This window comes from Lepidochelys olivacea (assembly GCF_965140295.1).
Source record: "Lepidochelys olivacea isolate rLepOli2 genome assembly, chromosome: 2".
Taxonomy (NCBI): Eukaryota; Metazoa; Chordata; order Testudines; family Cheloniidae; genus Lepidochelys; species Lepidochelys olivacea.
In genome coordinates this window covers 257,576,253-257,593,312 of record NC_140412.1, presented here as the reverse complement: position 1 = coordinate 257,593,312, position 17,060 = coordinate 257,576,253, and the positions used below count along the sequence as shown (strand labels likewise).

The 17,060-nt window shown below is 41.6% G+C and overlaps 1 long non-coding RNA gene across 1 annotated transcript in view; it reads left to right on the top strand.

The window, feature by feature from the left end:
• LOC311515405 overlaps nucleotides 1-17,060 on the top strand; it is a 76,933-nt gene that overhangs the window by 30,062 nt on the left and 29,811 nt on the right. The gene's annotated exons all lie outside the window — the stretch shown is intronic.

Here is a 17,060-nt window from a genome sequence, read left to right as displayed (position 1 = left end):
ACATTTCAGAAGTAATCTGAAATTGCTTTAAAACCAAATCCTTGAACCTATTATAGTCAGAAGCCTCATCAATAGGCATCTTATTGAATTTGTCCAGAGCTCTTCCAGTCAATTTTGCGACCAATGTGTTCATCTTGTGAGCTCCAGGAATTTTATGGAGAGTGCACAGTCTCTCAAAGGTGAGAAAATATTCAGCAATATCACTGGATTCATCATACTGTGGACATAGTCGCTCCCATTTGTGGATTGTTGGGGAAGGATGGTTAGGGTTATCCAGTAGATTCCGCTCAGCCCTTACCTTATTCTATGATTCTATGATTCTCCAACTCCAGTTTATGCTTCGTCTCTTTTTCCCTTGCCTCCATTTCTTTTTCCCTTGCCTCCATAGCTCTCCTGTGAGCAGCCTCTTGGTGTTTTTCTGCCTCTATAGCTCTCTTGTGGTCAGCCTCTTTGGCTGTTTCTGCCTTGGGCTCTGTCATCTTTGCGTCTCTGTTTTTAACTAACTTTACACCTGAGAGTTAGAAATAAAACAAACCAAACAAAAAACTTGGCTTATCCCCCCCCTAAAAAAAGGTTGTGCTGTAACCGGATACCGATTTTCTCTGATAGTGATTGTCAGCCTACAGAAAAATTCATAAAAAAAAAAAAAGAAACTAACACCTCTGTCTCCAGGCAAATAGAGAGAAAAAAACCTCTCTTTGCTCTTAGCTAAAAAAATAACCCACCTCTTTAGGTCTGTGAAGACTTGTGAATTTCTCTGCAGGAAGTTAACTACCCTGCCTTTAGGTAGAGAAAACTCCAGCTCACAAAAGACGATTCCCTTTTGTCTCTGCTCTGGCCCCCAAGCAGAGAGAAAAAAAAAACTCTAACTGCTTTCAGCTTAAAACCTGCTTTCCAGCAGCCTAAAGGAAAAAAAAATATTTCCTTTTAAAATCTGTGCTTCTGGTTCAAAAAATCTCAAAATGATTTCAAGTGAATCCCACTGCTCTGCCACCATGTCAAGGTTCCTTCTCCACTCTGAACTCTAGGGTACAGATATGGGGACCTGCATGAAAAAACCCCTAAGCTTATTTTTACCAGTTTAGGTTAAAACTTCCCCAAGGTACAAAGAGTTTTACCTTTTGTCCCTTTACTTTATTGCTGCCACCACCAAGCATCTAAAGAAAATAACAGGGAAAGAGCCCACTTGGAAACGTCTTTCCCCCCAAGCCCTACACCCCCTTTCCTGGGGAAGGCTTGATAAAAATCCTCACCAATTTGCATAGGTGAACACAGACCCAAACCTTTGGATCTTAAGAACAATGAAAAAGCAATCCGGTTCTTAAAAGAAGAATTTTAATTGAAGAAAAAGTAAATGAATCACCTCTGTAAAGTCAGGATGGTAAATACCTTACAGGGTAATCAGATTCAAAACATAGAGAATCTCTCTAGGCAAAACCTTAAGTTACAAAAAGACGCAAAAACAGGAACATACATTCCATTCAGCACATCTTATTTTATCAGCCATTTAAACAAAACAGAATCTAACACATATCTAACTAGATTGCTTACTGACTTTTTACAGGAGTTCTGACCTGCATTCCTGCTCTGGTCCTGGCAAAAACAACACACAGACAAAGAGAACCCTTTGTTTCCCCCCTCTCCCACTTTGAAAATATCTTGTCTCCTCATTGGTCATTTTGGTCAGGTGCCAGCGAGGTTGTCTTAGCTTCTTTACCCTTTACAGGTGAAAGGGTTTTTCCTCTGGCCAGGAGGGATTTAAAGGTGTTTACCCTTCCCTTTATATTTATGACAGGATCTTGCAGACGTTTCACAAGCCCTCAGTGAGTACTGATCGTGGCAGAAGTGCCATCTGTTGTAATTGACACAATGAGTCACATTAAAACCTTTAATGAGTCACATTAAAAACAGTTGGAACAAAATTAAACAAACCCTTACCTGTCCTGTGATTGTGATACAGTATAAGGAACAGAAAATCCTCCACAAATTTCTCTCTATCAAAAAAAAAAAAAGAAAAAGACATTCAGCATTAGCTGAGCTGTGTTTCTGATATCACAGGATTCATATACCACCATGGAAAATTATCCTATTTTCAGTTTCTCACACAACTGCTTGAAAACATCTTGTACCATCATCTCTGCACACCTAGTAGCTGTTGTGTTTGAGACTGGCAGTTGTCTGAAGGACAAGGAGTCAACAACAAAAAGGGTTTCAGCTATAGTAACCATACACAGCTTAATGGTGCCTGCATCAGTGAAAGGTTTCCTGTGTTTTGCCGTTACCCACACCTCAATAAAATTTCAGTTGCCTTTTTCTGAGCACAAGTGTACTTTGAAATAATGTGTGCTCTAAAAATATGGATCCTTTAATTAAGCAATCTTGTCAAATCTTAAATGGGAGCTAAATGGATATTTGTGGTCAAAATCTCTGCTTTGTTTATAGGTTTCAGAGTAACAGCCGTGTTAGTCTGTATTCGCAAAAAGAAAAGGAGTACTTGTGGCACCTTAGAGACTAACCAGTTTATTTGAGCATAAGCTCACGAAAGCTTATGCTCAAATAAATTGGTTAGTCTCCAAGGTGCCACAAGTATTCCTTTTCTTTTTGCTTTGTTTATAGTGACATTTGACATTCCCACTTTTAACAGCTGCAGTATCTTCACAAATTAAGCACCCAAATTATCCCCTTATCCATCCACTCTCTCCCCATTAATGGTTTCTTGTTTCTCCTCTTTAAATGAACAGTTTTTGGTGTCAACTTTTTTTTGTTTTGCTGCCATGTTTAAACAAAGTGCCATTAAATATCGAAAGTATGGGAAGCGGAACCCCAGGAATCACTGCACCTGCATATGTCTTTGGGCATGGCCCAGTTGGCTATTGCATCACCTTATGTGGGTAAGACAATATACCTCAAGAATTCCAGTGTCCTTATTGAACTTTCATTTTTCAACCTTTTGTGTAGAGGTGGTTCTTGCAGAGTCTCTCCAGGATAGTGTACATGTGATTATTGTGGAGGTCCTGACTTCTGGAGAAAATGAGGATGTTGTCCAGGTAAATGACAAGAAATTGGTCCAACACGTCCCTAAAGTTGTTGTTTATGAAATGCACAACCCAACAGCATGACCAAATACTCAAAAAGCCATACCCGGTACAGAAGATAGTCTTCTGTATGTCTCCTTTCCGGATCTTCACCAGGTTATAAGCTCTGTGGGGGTCTGACTTCATGAAGACCTTGGCAGAGTGGAGTCTTTCAAACAGCTTATTAGTAAGTGGTGAGTGGTACACAGTTTCAGATTGCAATCTTGTTCAGAGCTTGGTAGTGCACACGAGGCTGGAGGAAGTTAATTTTTTTCACCATGAAGATTGGGACCCCTGCTAAAGATGTGTACACAGCCTGTACTTAGGGTTCAGAAAGGGAATAAACGCACCCAAAGGTAACCTATTCTCCCTGGTGGAGGTCAATGAGACCATTTTAACTGCAATGGGGCAGTAGGGTGTGTGGCTCTCTTTTTGTCCAACACGTTGGTATAGTGTTGATAGTCAACAGGAATCCTTGGAGCCATTGAGGAGGTCGTGTGGGTGGCCAGGGTTGTCTTTGGATCCTCTCTTCATGTCTCTGAATTCTTTGGATAACCAAATAAGCCTCAAAGTGTTGCTGGTCCTGGGTCATCTCTCAAGAAACATAACTGTCGGCAGGATGGAGTGTCAAAGCATACAATGCCTGATTGTCCACAACCCATGCATCTGCTGGTGATGAGCCAGGGGATACCGAGGACAACTGGTGAATGCAGTGCATGAATTAGCTCAAACTGGAGGACTTCTTGGTGGTTTCAAAGGGTAGTTACTCTAAGGGGGGCATCTGGTGGGTGGTCAGTCCCGGCAAAAGAAGCAACCTGTCTATGGACTCCACTAACTGAAGGGAGTTCTTGTGTTGGGTGGGGATATTGTGTACTCAGGCAAACTCCAGATCCATGAAATTCCCTGAGGTAAGCTAGTCCACCAGTGCTGTTAGGTTGATATTGAGCATAGCAGGGTGCCAGAGAAAGAGTTGGAGATACGTTCAACATTGATCGCCCATTATAAGTATACCAGCATACAAGCACTGGAGTGGCCTGCCGGGGTGAAGAGAAGAGTGCCTATTCAGCTCAGATGCCCCTGTTGGGGCTGGGGCTTGGCTTTTCCCGACCTGGGTGCAGCTCAAACCTTGGCTTGATGCAAAACATTCTGGTTCCCCGCAGTATAGGCATAGGCCCGATGCCCAAAGTCAGTTCTTCTCTACATCAGAGAGACAGGACTGGACCTGATTGACTTGAATGGGAAGGACTCATGACGGGGTGGGAGGGAGCCAGAAGGACCTTTTTTTTTTCTTTCTTTCTTGTTAGCATTCAGTTGAGCGGTCATCGATCTTGAGGCATAGGTTGACTAAGGCCTCCAGGCTGGACAGTTCATCTTTAATATTGTCATTAAGGGTGAGCAGGAAATGATAATGCTGGGCAGCCTCATTCCACTCGATGTGTTGCCAAGCGTCAGAACTTTGCTGCATATACAGCAACTGGCCAGCATCCCTGCTGCAACACCTGAAGGGCAGCTTCATCTGTAAGCTTACGACTTGGGTCATTGAAGAGCACCGCCTTAGCTCTAATAAAGTCCTCAAAGTCTTTGAGGTGGGCTTGAGTTTTCCAGGAGCAGAGAAACTCAAGCTATGGCCTCACTGGTAAGCAGGCTGATTGGCCAGTGGGATACGATTGTAGGTGTAGGAGAAAAAGGAGCTGACACTTATTTAGGAACCCATGAAATTTGTCCTACTCGCCCTTGAATTTGTCAGGCAGGGAGAACTTGGGCTTATGAGGAGCAGGGGTTGGAGGTGAAGATGGCATGGCTTGAGCTTGCAGGACCGCATTCTTCACCTGCAGGGCAGCAACCTGAGCCTGTAAGGTCTGTAGGTTTCCCACTATCTCTGTCAGAGAGATATTGGCCTTTGTAGAATTCATTCTCACTGTATCAGCTATAGTTCCCTTATTGTTTGTCAGGGCTGCTAGGACTTTCAGTCACATGGGAAGTCATGTTCGGTCGTTAGAGCAGGAATTATGCCTAGTGTTTAGAGCAGGAGTTGATAGTCAGGAATTGGAGACCTGGGTCAGAGCCAAAGTCAGAAGCCAGGCACCAGGGCTGAAGACAGAAGTCAGGAATTGGAGCAAGGGTCACAAGTGGGTTACCTGGAGTGAGGCAAGGCAGGGGCAAGGCTGGGACCAGCTCAGGAACTGGGCTGGATACAATGCAGGAGTAGGGTAGGAGTAGGCCTTAGATGAGTCTGGGAACAAGTAGGCACAGGTGAATGCTTTGAGCAGCTACTGAACTGCTGCTGTTGCTGGGCTTAAGAGACAATCTGCTGACTCTTCTACCAATCAGGTGGCTTAGAAAATCAGACAGCCTGCTACAGGCCAGCTATAGTCGTTAGATTGTCCAGAGACTGGCTCTGCTGCAGGCCCTGATTCCTGACTATTTAGTTCTGGTGGTAGCAACAGAGACTCCACAATTGTTGGTGACATGGAGATAGCTCCTCAGGTCCCTCACACCAGCTATAGCCCATCACAGCTTCCTAGCCCAAAAGACTGTGTAATTTATATTGCCTGGAGCAAAGATTTGTGTATATTCTTGAACTTAAGCCAATGGGAAAGTGCCCTTTAAAACATTAAAAACTCTATTATTGATCTATGATTAAAGCTGATCCATCAGAAAATTATTTTTCATTCACACAGGTCCCTACAGATGTTACAGTGCATGGGCCTTGCCAATACAGATTGCTGCTGGAGATGTGGGTCGCCCAGAGCCATGCTGGTTCACATGTTTTGGGACCTAGCCAAAATAATTGTATCTTGGGAAAAAGTAGCTAGAAGGAGTAATATGATAATGGATACATCCTCAAAAATTACTTCCCAGAATTGTGTTTTGGGAGTATCCCATCATCTTGGAAACTTTCTCTAGAGCTTGCTTGTAGTCAAATTACTTTTATTGCTTAAATGGAAGAGACGGCTGCCTCCAGGGATAAAAACTTGGCACAGTGACTTGGGCTCACCTGGCAGTTAAATAGCAGGTAATGTTTCAGAGAGGAGGGACCTCAAGAAAATATGAAATGATTTGATCTAACCTTTTAAAAATCTTTGATTAATTCCTAGCAGATAAAACTGAAATGTAGCTTTCCTTTGCTCTCCCTGCCCCTTTTTCTTCCTTTTGTTTCTCTTCCTTCCCATTCCTTTCATTTTATTGTTCTTTTGTCTTTTTTTCTGTTCTCCCCTTATTTTGGGAGGAAATAAAATTCAGTCATATATACATAAAACCAGATGCAAGAATTTCCAATACCAGTCACTCATTTTCCTTTCTGGTAGGGGATGGAAGTGTTGGTGAGGAAGCACACTCAGGCCAAGGTTTTTAAACATAGCTGCCTAAACGTAGGCATCTATATTCATTTTATGTGCCAAAATAGTAGTGGCCTGATTTTCAGAAGGACTGAATTGGAAACTTTGATTGCTCAGTTCCTCTGAAAATGGGACTACTTTTATTGAAGTGTCAAAACATAGATTTAGGTACCTAAGTAGATTCATGCATATCTGAACATTTACTTCCGCTTCTCTAGGGCAGTGTGAGGTAAAGCAGGAGAAAATGTGCCACTTTTCAGGGCACTGATATGAATGTGTAAGATGCCGCCACTTGTCCCTAAAGGAAAATAAATTCTGTAAGAAGATGATACAGAAGTTGAAGGTGGGTATGTTTAAAAGCACCTACATGACTTAGGAGTCTAAATATCAATGACTTTTAGTGAGACATGGGAGCGTAGGTATTTTTGAAATTGGGACATAGGAGCTTTTGAAAATTTTACCTTAAATCTATAAAATCTCTCTTCAGATTTGATGACTGGGACAATTGCTCATTTGAACTACTTTTCCAATTGATTTTATTTTCCCTAATGTTTTGTCAGCCATGTACAAATGGGCAAGGGTTACCTGATTATTGCAAACTCATATATTGTTCTAGCTGTTTGCTGGCTTGCTATTTCTGTAGTCACTTTTCTTGATCCCCTTTGTTTTAGTTGTGTCCACTACCTGGAGTAAAGACCAGTACAGAAGAAGCAGGATAAAAGATGGTTGACTTCTTGTTACTACTGGGTTCTATCAGCTTTCTCTAGTTCACACCTGAATCCCTGGTGCCTCTTATTGGCTGTCCTGGGAATTAGTTCAGGGTTGCCAGTGCACCCTCCTCAGGTGGTGTCTTGCCTATCGTCACTTCTGTCTCCACCTCCAGGATCCATGTCGCTTCCCGGATCACGTCGTCCTCTTTTGGACACAGTCCTCTGGCTGTGCCCCACTCAGCTGTTTCCCCCCTTCCAGGGGACCAACAGTCCTCAGTCCAACTATTTGCCTCAGTGGCAAACTGCAGTCCAGGTTCTAGCCACTTGTCCTGGTGGCAAACTGCAATCCATACACTGACCACTCCCCTCAGTGGCAAGTGGAGGCTAAGTCAGTGGGAGACCTGGGCCCAGATACCCTATAGCTGGCAGCCACATGCTGCCTCTCCTCCAATTCTGCTGTCTCCTTCCCTGGGCCACTTCCCCAGAGCCCCAGCACCTCTCCTCTGCCCTTGTATCAGGGCCTCAGTCTGGCAGCTGGCAGCCTGGACTCTGCTGACCTGGCCCAGCTCTGCTCTGCCCTGTCCATGGTGCTCCAGCCCTCTAAGCAGCTAGTCCTCCTCCCTTCAAATTCTAGGGAGTGACTTCCTCTGCTTTGCTCAGCAAGCCCTTCTTAGATGGGCCAGTCTGGCCCTGATTGGCTCCTACAATAAACCTTCCCCTAATTGACTGGCACTACAAGCCTTTTCCTTATGGGCTGCCTCCTGCACAGCCTCCCCAGGGTTGCTTTAACCCCTTACATACCAGTGATCCCATCATAATGGTACTGAAAAGTGAATTGCAGAGAAACTTGCAAGGAGTATCACACAGGTGCCCAGAGACCAGCTGGGTGACAAAGAAAAGGGTTGGCTTCAGTTTGACTGACAAGCTTGCAAAAAGGAGTATGATATCTGTGGCACTCTTTCTCCAGAGCACATTGGAGAAAGAGGAGGATCTTAATCCTTACTACAGGAACCACAGGTTAGAGTGTTCAGAAGTGAGTTACAGCTTCTTTTTAAGATAAGAAATGCTTTATGTTGAGGTCTCTGGCTTTGCTCTGTCCTTCCCCAGTGACCAGTAATAATGCGTTCTTCTGTTTTAAAGATCAGAGAGCTATTATGGGCAGAACTTCCACTGAATAATTAAACAGCAGTGATGTATGGGGAAAAAGGTTAATTATGAGTTGCAAAGTTCAAGTAACATTGAATATGAATATATATTGTTATATGGGACCAGACTATTAGCTGAGTTCAATTAAATTGTGGGTTGTATCTGCTGTATCTTCCTTTCGTTGTGTGAAATTCACCCCAGGACCTAGAGTCTGCACAACCTCCTGTGCATCACTTAAGGCCAATGGATAAGTTGCAAAGTTGCACAAAGCCACATGTGACTGCCCTGATCCTGCTGCCACCATGTGCAGGTCTGTCCCTCTTTGCACAGTCAAGGCATTTTATGGGCTGCTCTAAATTAGGTCAGCTGCCAGTACCCCCAAGTGAGTGAAAACTACAGCTAGTGACTGATGTGGTTCAGGGACATTCCAACCACACTGCTTTTTTCCACATTTGTATTGCAGAAGTGCCTAGAGGCCTTAGCCAGGTTGGGACTTATTGTGCTAGGCGCCATACAAACATATAGTAAATGACAGGCTCTGCCCCAAAGAGCTTAAACTCTAAAAGACAAGACAAAACAGGTGGATGAGAATAATAAAGAGGAGGGCAGGAGAGGTGAGGAAACAAAAATCACAGGAAGGACATATTTCTTAGTTGGATATGGAAATCATCACTTGCTTAGTTGTTTTCTTTCCCCAGCTGTACTGGCAGCAGGAAGGAGGAGCAGCATAAGATCCTCTGCACTCATTTTCTGCCACCTGAGGATCCCCTTTGCTGGGGATGATGTTGGAGTGGATCTATGGGATCAGATAGTGCTGGCAGTGAGGTGCAAAATGGCTTTATCCCATGTGAGAATTTGTCCAAGAATCTCCACTTGGTGAATGAAAAGAGGAATTAGTAGAGAGTGGTGTTATTCATGAGAATGTCCATAGAAGTTAAGGCCAGATCAATTTGTCACATTCAGAAAATGCCTTAGTCTTGGAGCATGTCGTGAGTTTGTTGGATACAGGTGGCTCTCGAGGTCAGGCTGTGCTACAGGGCGGGATTCTCTTGTTCTGATTCTGCAACGTGCTGAGCATTCTCAGTTCACCATAACAAGGCCATCATTTACCATACATATTTACAGCAGGAAATAAATGCAGTGTCTCAGATACTGCTGAGTGGTAATGCTTAACATAAGAACCCGCATACTGGGTCAGACCAAAGGTCCGTCTAGCCCAGTATCCTGTCTTCTGACAGTGCCAGGTGCCCCTGAGGGAATGAACAGAACAGATAATCATCAAGTGATCCATCCCCTGTCGCCCATTCCCAGCTTCTGGCATTGCTTAGCAAATTTGCAGCCAGAAGCCAGCTGGGGAGGAGGTTTGTGGGACTGTGAGTGGAATGGGAGGAAATCTAAAGTAAGGATGTGCATGGCAAAAGACATCAGAGGACTCTGCTTAGGGCAGGAAGGACTATACAGGTCAGAAGCAGGTGATGAAGTAAGTTTGGTGCATTGTTCATGGGGTAGGGGGCTAGGGAAAGACTGCAGTTTGGAAGGCCTTTTGGAAAACTGGTCTTTGGATGAAAGAGTATTTGCAACTGGGAAGGATGTTTGGGGCATTGGGATGGGAGGGACTCTGCAATTGGGAGGTGGGTTGAGCCCCCTGGATCATAAATGCAAATACTAAGTATTCTCATTTCATTTTCTGTTTTGTTTTCTATACATTTATAGTACTGAACAAAGGGAAGATAATCTTTCAATTTAGTGCCATTCCTGCTTGGTATGTGTTTAATCCTTTCCATCCAATCAGAAAAGCAGCAATTAAAATTTTGGTGCATTGATATCCTTTCAGTTGACTTCCCTCCTTCTGCGTTGTATGATACAAGCTGATGTGGGTACTAGTTTATTTGGCTCTCTTTTGAGTGATTTTGCACCTGTACGTTCCGCGATAGGTGTATGTGTACTCGGTACACTCACGTCGGAAACTTTTGCTAGTGGTGCTGTTGGAGTGGTGCGCATGCTCTCAGCTCTCTCCCCCCCTCTCTCTTTCTTCTCACTGTCTGGCAAGAGTTAGAACTTCCTATTTCTCTTTGAGTCATAGTTCTTACCTCATGTTTTTTCAAGAGTTGTCTAGGTTTGTTTAGACTGTAAATTTAGTCCCTTAGTGGGTTTTTTGTTTGTTTGTTTCATATAACCAGGGAAGAGAGAGCATGGATACAACTTCTCTGCACTTCATGGATCCTCAGCTGCCCATAGCAGCCTTTTTGGGCCGTAGGCAGCCAGATACAACTGGTAGCTTGCCTTAGGCTGCTCTAAGTTTCACCAGTGGCTGAAGTGGTCTCTGGCCAGCCCCAGGGTTGCAACAGTGACATAAACTCAACTTGTCACCATGAACCTGGTGGTGTTATGCAAAGCACATTTTAACCAGGCTAAAGAATTAATTGCATTCAATTCACCAGCAGCTTTATCTGTTTTGCTGTAAAAAACTCTTGAAGGGACAGAAGAGAAACTGGGACCCCTAGTACTTAGGTTGACCAACTGACAAGTTGATGGTCCAGTCAGGATCAGAAGGGACTAGTGTTAGCAGTGACGCATTTGGATATGATGCTGTTGAAGAGAAGTTCTACAGGAATGAGACTGTTCAGTAGATTGTTAGAAAAAACTAAATTAAAAGCATAGAGAAGAAACCACAAAGTACTTGAAGAGAAGCTGGAAGGGAATGAAATGCTGTAGTTAAAGGAATTAGTCTCACCCATTAATGCAACTTTTGAAATTTCTTGAGTTTCTTTCTATTAAAGCACAAGTTGCTTGCTGCTTTTTAAAAAAACTTTACCTGTTACATTCTAATTTGAGGTAAAATTTATGATCCCTTGCTTTTATTTATTTATTTATTTATTTAGATTTGAGTTGCTGGTTCTGCTATAATGTGAACCCTTCAGGAAGGGGCCATGTGTATCCATGTGACTCTGATGATCTTAGGGGTAGCAGTGTGACTCATCTGTCCCTATATTCATTCAGAGGTTTCATGAATTCCTAGGAAAAAAAGGAAATATTTTAAATGAGGTAATAGGAGTTAGGAAAAGCATAGGGTCAAGAGGTTACGGTGGTGGTTGGAGGCAACTAGCAGGAGGGAGAGCTCAGACTTGGAAACAGTAAACAGAAGGAGGATATTGTCAGTTTTGTTTTCTGCTGTTGCCTTCAATGCTGGATCAGTCCCTTAGTCTTTTGCTCAGTTCTTGCCCAGTGTATTGAATATAACAGAGCGCTGGCATCATGGACTCAAGACGAGATACTCCACTCATCCAACAGGGTGTTAAATTCTGTATTAACACGAAGTAACAAGGGCATGAATAACAGTAGCAATCAACATCCCTACCTTAAATGAGGTGGAAAACACAGGCTTTGTCACTGCTGCTCTTTGGTCAACTAGAAACAACTGGGTATCTATCAGACCTCAAGGTTGCAAAGTTTGATGATAAATAATTTAGTTTAATAGAATTTAGGGCCAGAAGAAACCATTCTATCATCTAGTCTGACTTCTAGTATATAACAGGCCATTAACTTTCACCCAGTTATCCTATTGAGCCCAGTAATGTGGTTTAGACTAAAGCATTTCAATTCTCAGGAGTCTAAACTATTTGCTGAGTTGCCACCAATGCCTGAGGCTCCTGAAATGGAAGGGAATGGATTAGATGAAATATACCCAGATTATCCTAGCAGGCAGTCCGTGCTGCAGAGGAATGAGAAAACTCCCAAGGTCCCTGCCAATCCCATCTGGGGTAAAATTCCTTTCCTATCCTTAATCTGGTGATTAGTTTGACCCTAAACATGTGAGCAAGACACATCAGACAAGTACCTTAGAAAGAGGATTCTCAGTACTGGCTTAGAGCGGTAGTCCACCTCATCCATGGCAGAACATCATCTTCCATCAAGAGGGCAGATTTAATCTCAATCAATCCTCAGCTCATTGCTTCAGCTCACCATAATCACCTAAAGCATAACAATAAGCACATAATACATTATTTAATAATAATAATTGTGGCTAAACAGCACTTATGCACAGTCTTCAATAGTTGTTTGCATCCATTTAGGAATCTGAGATCAAAGATGCAATTCTCTTCCCTCTATATCATACAAAGGGTGACAGATTAGAGTGTGCAAATTACCAAGGGATCTCCTGTCTGTCTAATCCAGGTAAAGCCTTGGCAAGAGTCCTCAATCACTTCTACAACACTGTGTCAGATTTCTTTGTGAGAGGCCCTTGGATACCTTGGTGATAAGTGCTTTATAAATGCTTGGATTCTCTGTCTCTGAGTGGTTTCAGAGTACCACTGATGTGATCTTTATTTTCTTCCAGGTCCAGAAAAGGTAAGTGAAGAATAATTAACATCATGCAGTAAAGGTAAAATAATAGCTGTGATTTTATTATTTATTATTTTCCACTGTTCAGTTTTTAGTTCCTCTTCAGCTCAGTGCTATTTAATATTCTTAGTTATTTGATATTCAGATGAATACAGTACTATTAAAATTTAGCTGATAAACATGAGGAGAGAGAAGGGCATTATGAATGTTTCCATGTGCTAAGTACCTGTCCCTCACATTGAGCTTGGTTTTCTTGAGGCCATAGAATAAGGCCAAATCCCCATGTCATGATATTTGCAGAGAAGGCAGCTTGCTTACTCCACTTTCTGGAGCTAGAGATCATAGAAGCGTTTTACTGTTCTTGGCCTCTTGCATCTTAAAGTGTTCCATGAAATGCAGTGATTAATTCTAAAGTCCTTGATCACCTGAGAGGAGGAAGGATGGCATCTCACTGTCCCCAAACACTGAGAAAAGGGGGAGAGGCCTCAAAAATCCTACAAGGAGACTTACAGACCTACCAGTCATTTCTCTGATGGCAGGACAGCACTCCTACCAGTTGCGTGCTGCAGCCCAGTATTGATGAGTGGACCCTGAAAACCTTTGGAGGACCTTGCTTTTTGAGACCAGATGTTAAAGGGGAATAGAAAATCACAGGGCCACCCAATCATTTCAAGAAGACCTGATATTAGATAGAAGGGAATCATAATGCGTGGATACTAGTGAGGAAAAGTCACATGACTTATGGTGGTGGGGCTGTTTTTTTTTTTTTTAAAGGATCATTCAGATAAGCATTCAATTCTTAGATGCTTATCTGTGCCTGAACTCTAAATCTTTGGAAGTTTCCCCATCATCAGTATAGTCCAGTTAGTAAGCTATTTAATTAGAAGAACAAGGGTAAAGGTACCTGTATATGTGTATGCATGCACATGTGCATAATGTGTATTTATAGTGTGTGTGTATCTATCTGTGAGTGTATGTATATGTATGTATATACACATACATGTATACACAGAGAGAGAGAGAGAGAGATTTGTCATAGATTCAAACTCCAGTAAATAGTTCCCATGAATGGTCTCCTGTTGAAATGTAATGGAGCCTTCAACTCACCAGAAATTCAAATGGACTCAACATTGGTGAGGCTAAAAACGTTAGTTTTAAATACTAGTAGCTCAGGACTTCACACAGCTTTGTTGGAAAATGATTGTAGCTGACCAAGTACAGATATTTTTAATGTTAAGAACATAACAAATTTCAGAAACAAGAACAGGCCTTATAGCTCAACAGGTCACATTCTTCTGGTTCCATAGGTTAAAAATAGTAAAGTTCTGGATATCATCAGAAAAGAGGGTAATATGAATGCTAAAACAAATCCTAGATATCTTCCATTTTGTTTGTTGGTTTTGATAATAATTTTTAGGAATGTTTTCCAAGAGGCGGTTGGAGGCATTTCTTTTAGCAGAGTCCAATTATGCACTGGCTTCATCTTAACAGTATCTATCAAAGTGTCTCAGATGCTTTCATGTTTTGCAATATATTGCTTTGTCAGACTCCTGAGAAGGGAAGATTCGGGCACCCTAGAGTCATCTTCTTAAGTAGGTGTTGAGCAAATTACCCCATTACATTTTGGCATGCATTAGTCCATTAAAGAGCGGGAGATTCCTTTGTGTAACCAAATGGTTGCAATGTGTACTTATACTAGTCATTTACTGTAATTCCATAAAGAGCATTCCTTTTATCCTGTATTTAAAATATAATGAATTTTACAGGAGTGTAACTTAAAAAAAATCATTTGATAAAAGGAAACATCTTATATTTGGCAAAAGCAATTAACTTATTCTTTAATTAATAACACTAAACCCAATTATTTGGTGGCATGGAGGACATTTTTTTTCTTAAATGTTAAAACTTGTGTGTAGCTGTCTAACAATAAATGTAGTTACTTATGTAAAAGAAAAATCTGTATTTCTTGATTTGAATGTTAGAACAATCATGCACTGAGGAGGCAAGCGACCTCATGACTATATAATCTGATCATCACTCTTGTCCATCTTTCTTCTCTGATTCTTTTAGAAAAGCACAGTTATCCTTTTCATTGTCTTTTTTTCTCACCTAGTGCATTTCATTCTTGGATGTTAAGTGCGGCAAAGAGGCACAGCTCCCACATAGACTGTCATCACAATTACTCCATGATTGATTCATTTTGTATAAGAGTTGTACAGTAATGAGATTTTCCTCTGGAAAGAAGTAGATCATTTTGTAGCATAATTTTATATGGATTATTTTCTGAAATTTTTAATTCCTTTTGCAGTCTCTTGACTTGAATGGGAGTAGGATCTGGCGTGTGTGTGTGTGTATGCATATGTATATGTGTGTGTGTGTACGTGTGTATATATATAATTATAATATTTCCTCACCCACAACTATTTCAGACTGGAGACAAAGTCACAAAGTTCAGCCGCCAGGTTTGCCGTAATGGTATCGGGGATGCTATTCCTGATGGCTTGTAGTCCATCTTTGTGTGGAATGTTTGTGTAGAGAGCTTCAACATCCATAGTGGCTAGGATGGTGTTCTCTGGAAGATCACCAAAAGATTGTAGTGTCCTCCACTCTGAAATTGTTTAGTTAGACAACCGAGAGGAGAAAAATGGCACTTCTACTTAGGTAGATGGTAGCAAATTTTCCTGCTGTTTGAAATGTGCATTAGACCATTTAGCTGAAGATTACTGTGTATAACAGAATGGTTTCAGTATGTACTTACAATGAAAGTCATTTCCAGTTATTCTGTAATACCAACTATCCATTTAAGAGTTTGGATTTTACATCAGTGCAATTTCTTATTTCATTCTCTGATAAAAGGAAATGAGAACCCTTTATACTAGCTCTTTATTTTGACAAAGATGCCAATTAACTACTTTATACAATTAGACTCCACTATTATGTGGACTGAAAAATGGCTTGAATTTTCCCCTTAAAGGAAACACACAGTATAATAGATTATGAAAGCTATTCTAGTTTCTGTATAATTACAAATCCCTGCAAATCACATAGGGTATATCTATACTTCTTCTGGGAGTGAACCTCCCAGCTTGGGCACACAGATTTCTGGTGGTGTAGTGGTCCTGCTCGCGTGCTAAAAATAGCTGTGTAGATGGTGCTTTGATGTTATGTCTTTGGCTGGAGCATGGGCTCTGAAGCTGAGCAGCAGCATCATGTCTATAGCCATTTTTAGTGCGCTAGCATGAGCCCTGCTACCATAAGTCTGTGGACCTGGGGCTAGTAGACTTACTCCCAGATGCAGTGAAGTCATGCTCTAAATGCTTTTGCAAATCATTCCCCAGCCTTTAAAATGGGCGAGGAATCCCCTTGTAAGTTAATGCTTACTATGCCAACCTTGACTTATGAGGGTTTCCCTATGGTACAGCAGCCTTCTTTCTTACCCAAGGGGTAAGCAGAGTTCAGTGAGGAGGCTGGAAGTTGTGTGGATGGACCAGATCCCTGCAATGTCAGGACACTGTATTTTGGGTGGAATCTCTGTGCCAGTTCTGTGGGATTGAAGGCAATTCCCACAACAATATTGGATAGAACAATAAGGTGGAATCTCTGTGATATCAGACTCACTGCGTTTTTTCCGTTTTCTACAAAGGGATAACCCACATGGGGGACAGTTTTTGATTCTTTATTTGCTTTGTTTTAAATGTGAATGAACTTTGTTTGAAGAACTTTCTATTTCTCTTAAACTATTTCCATTTTGTATACGAACTTATGTTGTGTCTTGTTATATGCTTATATTTTATATGAAAAAAATATTTTTTTTAAAAAGAAAGGAAACTCAAGTAAAATTTACCATTCCTGGACACAGCATTCAACATTCTTGATTAAAGGAAACTGTACTCCACCATGAGACCCATTACTTGTAAATCTCCACAAGGATCAGTTCGCTCTCCAGTCTTATTTAGCATCTGCAGTCAAACTCTGGAGAACTGGAGAGACTTCATGAGCAATAGAAACTCCTTTTCACTGCCACACACTCTTTACTCATTTCATCTGATTAATCTGAGTTTTATAACATTTGCTTTTAATTTATTTGCCACAAAGCTTTTTTCTTAAAATAAGAAATTCAGTGATTTGGGGGGTTGTAATAATAATACTTTATAGCTCTGATATAGCATTTTTCATCTTTAGCTCTCAAAGTTGTTTACCAAAGAGGTCAATATCATTACCCCCATTTTAAGGATGGGAATAATTGAGGCACAGGATGAGAAGTGACCTGCCCATGGTTACATCGCGAGGCCAGTGGCAGAAGTGGGAATGGAGCCCAGCTCACCTGAGTCTCAGTCTAGTGCCCTGTACCCTAGGCTAGTAACTGAACATCAAAAATATATAATTGAAAGTGGGCTGCAACCCTTCAATACTACAAAAGCTACACTTTTTTTTCAATTACCATGATA